Here is a 6000-nt window from a genome sequence, read left to right on the forward strand (position 1 = left end):
TGTCAGCACCCACTGCCTTCAACATGTAATGCTGTTGTTGGTATGAATAAACACAGCCGGGAGGAAGTGAAACAAGGAAGGGGAGGAGCCAAACCTGAGTTCCTGTTTTACACACAAAAAGAGCTGGTGCCCCCAGAGCCAAAAACTAAGATTTTCTTTAAAAAAAAATGTTTTCACCAAATGGGTTCACATATTGTGCTGGAGCAGACATACTGGTGACACCAGGCTGACAAATCAGACTATGTGTGTGTGTGGTGCGTGGCGACGCTCTGCCAGCCTGAGATGGTTCACTCACTGTGCTGTGGCCTTATGATGCGTTGTGAACAATCCTCCAGGAGTGCAGCATGTATACTGTATAATACTAATAGTACAGTGCTTTTCAACAGTACTATACAGTGCTGTATGTGTGTGTGTGGGTGTGTGTGTGCGCGTGTTTGTCTGACGGTCTGTGTGCGTGCACGTGTGTTTGTGTGCTGTGCATGCGAGCCTATGTTTGTGTGTGTGTCTGTGCTTGTTCATGCATGTGTATGTGTAGCATACGTGTATATGTGCGTGCATGCGAGTGTGTGCGTGTGCGTGCATGTGCGTGTGTGTGCATGTGCGTGTGTGTGTCAGGACATCTATGCGCATCCTGCCTCATCCGTGCCCCTCCCCCCTCGGCGTGCTCATTCCAGCGTGCTCATGAAAAGAGCGCAGCACTCTCCTAATCAGCCTCAGTAATTAGAATAAATTAGTCCCTGATTTAATTAACCTTTTAGGCAATGGTCTCTGTTCACCCATCAACCATGTACCCAGACACTTTTACATCCTGTCCACGCTGCCGCGCTGTGACAGCCACATCAATCACACAGGAACAGGACGTGTGTGTGTGCGTGTGTGCGTGCACACGTGCGTGTGCGTGTGTGAGACACTTTGATATCACTGCTGGCAGTTTGAAACCTTGTATCTCCATATTTCAACTATTTTACGCTATTTCATAAATATTTTGAAAGTGAAAGTGGGTAAGCCTGTCTGTGGATTTTATAAATATTGAACCAAAGTATTAACAAGAGCTTGTGACTAAATGATAAGTATACTTTGGACCCATGGTAGCACATGGTCCTTTTTTTCCTTTTTATCATTGCCTGAAGTGTAATTGTTTTGGATATAGAAGGTTTCCACCCGACAGAAATGATATGAAGGTTTGGGAAGAAATCACGAATCAATCACAACACGTAGTGATAGAAAATTGCTAGAAAATGTTGCGATTTCTTTTTCAGACACACACATCTGAGAAAATGTATTATTTTCTTCTTTTTTTTGTGTTCGCCTATAACAACATGACCAAAACATGGAGGCCAGGTTGAACGTGTTTAAAAGCTGAACAAAATTGCAGAAAAATGAAACAAATAAACAAACAAAGCCTGTTCGCTCCCTTGAGGTGGAAAAGCTTTCTTTGATGAAGTTAAGAGGTATAAACATAAACAGATAATACCGTAGCATCATCTTGGCCAACTGATATATCGCTGTGTAACTGTGCTCTATAAGCTCAGGTAATCCATTGATGGAAATGAACCAAACTCACATATTTAGTTTTGTAGTATCTGAAAAGACATGCAAAATGTGCTTAACAGTTGGATGGGAAACACATTTATTGACGGTCCAGATGGCGAGAAAAGCAGCTTGCTACTACACTGAATTAACCCATTAAGACCGGGAACGCATCTGTGTAACCACTTTAACCATTATTTTATACTTTGGCTGTTCAAAAACAGTAGATCTACAAGCTCATAGCGCTATGAGCTTGTAGATCTGCTGTTTTTGAACAGCAGAAAAGGACGGGTGCTTTCCCTGTATTAATGGGTTAATTTCCAGCAGCAGCCAGGGTTATTTATTGTCAGCTGATCATGTTGAGACCATTGTCTGCAGTAATAACATTTACACATTATCCCCTGGCACACGTGTGTGCACACATGCACACGACCGCACACACACACACGCACGCGCGCGCGCACAAGGCGATCCCTTCTAATGCCATCACGTGAACATTACTTTGAGGCCATGATGTATCACTACTCTTTATCTAATCCATCACATATTTATTACACGTTCACAACATTCCACAACCAACACTCCCACAAGCACACGCACGCTCACACACGCACATGTGCACGCACACACACACTTATAATATCATGTGTCTTCTTGTGTGCAGTAGAATAACAATGTCTCTGATTTAGTGTTGGAACGGGGTGGTTATTTGGGGGGAACGTACGTGTGTGTGTGTGTGTGTGTGTGTGTGTGTGTGTGTGTGTGTGTGTGTGTGTGAGTGTGTGTGTGGGGGGGGGAGAAGCATCATCTAATAGCTCATATTGATCTGCACACACTGCTCCTCTGATGGATGGCAAAGTAAGAGTCTGACCAATCAGCCATCGCTTTACACACACACACACACACACACACACACACAGTTGACCAAATACTGCACAGCAATTATTCTCCAAACGTGCCAACTTTAAAGTTCTACAACAGTTGTATTGGAGCTCATTAAAGACTTCTTAAAGCAGCTTCTGTGTGCATTTGTGCGTGCATGCGCGCGCGCGCGTGCGTGCGTGCGTGCGTGTGTGTGTGTGTGTGTGTGTGTGTGTGTGTGTGTGTGTGTGTGTGTGTGTGTGTGTGTGTGTGTGTTTGTTTGCAATCCGTCTTGTGTGGTGTTTCTCCTGGCCTGTCTCTCTGGGGTTGTAACAGTGTGTTTATAGAACACACCTGTGTTGTTGTGTACAGGCCTGGAAAGCCCATGAGGGGTTGCTTCTCTCACTCTGCTCTGTATGCTGCATGCATCTCTACACACTCTTCTTTTCCCATCAGCGTTGCCATTAAACATGGTCAATACATATTTAAAAATGTAGTTTTGCTATCTCTCGCACTCTATGCCCCGCCTCCCCCGTCTTGTGATTGGCTGGGCAAAGTGCATCTAGCCAATCACAAGATGGGGAGGTGGGGCATGGAGTGTGGACACATTTTAAATATAGATTAAACATGCTTAATGGCAACACCGATCAGCGCCGATCAACACACGTTTCCACGGGACCCTAATGCAGTTCTGAGTATCTTTGAAATCTCTCTGCAAAACTTTAGAGACGTTATATTTTACCGAGACCAGAGAATGGTACCAGCGGGTGAATGAGAGACGGCATTGACTTTCAAGGGACCCTGGATACCGTCATCCCAAACACAAAAAAGTAGGGATGGACAATGAATCGGTCGTCATATCGGTATCGGCCGATGTTGGCCTTAAAATGCAATATTGGTATCGAACCGATATCAAAATAATATATCGGTTTTAGACAATATTTTATTCTATAATAATTATGACCTTTTGTGATGATGAAGGCTGCAGATTCTATCAGTGTTCTGGGGAAGTGTTCAAAAGGGTCTTGGAACATTTTTAAATAAGAATACTACATTCAATCTGTTTATGTTGGGATATGGGCCAACATTTCAATAACGGTTCATCCCTAGTTTTAGACTAAAGAGGCATTATTTTTTCAAATTCATTTTTTTCAGTGTGTGTGTGTGTGTCCAACCCGATCTCCAGAGATTACCGTAACATTGCACGGAACGAGTGCACTTCATTCCGTGGATAGCCGCCTCGGAACTCCCGAATTGCGTGCATATGGTACGGCGCTGCCTTTGTGACAAAACCATTTCGGAGGCGCGCAGTCACAGGCGAATTGTCACCCCGTGAAGGACCACCGAGGGAGCTAAGGCGACCGAGTTGCCGTCCTGAACGGTGTGACATTCGCCTGTGCCTACTCAGCGCCGTTTGAGTTATGTACCGATAGGCACAGAATCGTACATTTTATTGTGCGGACTGCTCTGCTTCCGGGTTTTTCCGTGTTGCGACTGGTTACGCCCACCGTGGGACTCGCCGTACATATGCACGCAATTTGGGAGTTCCGAGGCGACTATCCACGGAATGAAGTGCACTCGTTCCGTGCAATGTTACGGTATTCTCTGGAGATCAGGCTGGTGTGTCTGTTTGCAATCCGTCTTGCATGGTGTTTCTCCTGGCCTGTCTCTCTGGGGTCTGGGGTACAGAATGAGATCATATCGACATCGGTTTGTATCGGTTATTGGCCATTACAGGAATTATTATATCGGATATCGATATCGGGCAAAAATCATATCGCCCATCCCTAAAAAAAGGCATACAGGGTTCCGAAAGAGGCTATGTTGCTGAATACGCAGGCAGGCAGACGGACAGGCAGGCAAGCAGGCAGGCGGGCGGGCGGACGGACGGACGGACGGACGGACAGACAGACAGACTAAAGGAAAGCAAATGATGTTGATGGACAGACTTTGCTTCAACAAACTAAAATGCTAATATTTAACACCCTGATGTGTTGGTAATATGCTCCAGCTGCTATAAGGGGGGGGGGGGGGGTAATCATGCCTAGGACATGATTACCATCTTCATTTAATAGTCTAATCTATTGATTGATTGAATACTTTAATAGTCAGAAATGTAATACAGGATACAGAATAAAGACATGGAACTGGAAGTGATGAAATAAATGAGCGGACATAATTGGAACTGGAACAAATTGAATCTGATAAATAGGTACTTCTTTCCTGATTGGATGAAATTGACAACCCATCACAACATTTATTTTCGGTTTACTAAGAAAGAAGGCAGACCTCTGTTACTGAACAAACATTCTATTACTATCAGAATAGAGCTATAAGTGGTTAAAACGATTGTGACGCTATATTTTGTCGCTGTCCAGCAGGAACCAGTTAGCTTCTTATTTTTTTCATAAATCAACGCTATTGAACAACCTTTACGTCTGTGTAAAAAAAAAGAAAAGAATAACCAATGAAAAGTATTAAAAAGCACTTCTGACAAAACCTCCCAACTCTGGATCCTCAAACTGTCCGTCAAACCAGGCAACTCCCTCCCCCCCTCTCCTCTCGGTGCTGCTATTCTACTGTGCAGTGCTGTGTGGAGGAGCAGCAGATAAACAAACGGTGACGACGCAGGGTTTTTCCCCCCGTAGTCTGTTAAAACTATGCAGTGTACCCCTTTATCAAACTTAGCACTGACGCTAATGTTATGAAAACAAGTAATTCTATTTCTAAAATCTATAAAGTGTTTAATGAGGAGATCAATGTGACAAGAAATTAGTTCATAGCATTTCTCTCGCTAGTTGTACTGAAACTCCAACTCTGTGAAACCCTCTTTGCAGAAGTTATATTTAAAGTCCTGTTTAATATTGTAGGCCTATATAATAAGTGTCATGAAGCATCGGGGCATTAATTCACACGTTGTGATGCATTGTGAGCTTGGAGATCCATTTGGAATTTAGCCCCATTTGGAATCTCTCCCTCCGCACGATTGGAGCTATTGTCAGCTGTTCTGACCGACACAACTCCTAAGTCCACTTGAGCTGGATTTCTGTTCGGACAAAACTCCTAACTCCACTTGAGCTGGATTTGGGTAAAGTGGTGATAATATAATGACACATGCAAGTATCTGACAACATATAAAGTCACTATACCAACTTTGATGAGGCAGTATTGCTTTGTTATATACGGTTTTCTTCATTTCCTGAAAAGTTTATATTTTGTTTTTTCATTTCCTGAAAAATGAGCGTTTTGGAGTTGCCGGACAGCAGAGATTTACTACTTTTGCTGGGGACCTCCTGGTACCCTCCCAAGGACCCCTGGGGGTCCCCGCACCCCAGTTTGAGAACCACCGGGCTAAATGGCTGAGTCTGCTGAGGTGGCTGCAGAGCCAGGCTCTACGTTTGTGAGATGGATATTACTGATGTACTCCCATTATTTTGAGTTTATAAAAGAAAAGGGCAAGAACATAATGAAGTGTAAACTATGTTACTTGATCACACTACAGTGTCACACAAAAGCATCAAAAGTAGCGGATCCACCGCCATGTTTTGAGCTTATAGATCTTCTATTTTTGCTGTTTTTTGTTTTATTTGCATCCTGAAAAGTAACAAT

This window comes from Gymnoscopelus braueri, assembly GCF_963280865.1.
Source record: "Gymnoscopelus braueri genome assembly, chromosome: 18".
Taxonomy (NCBI): Eukaryota; Metazoa; Chordata; class Actinopteri; order Myctophiformes; family Myctophidae; genus Gymnoscopelus; species Gymnoscopelus braueri.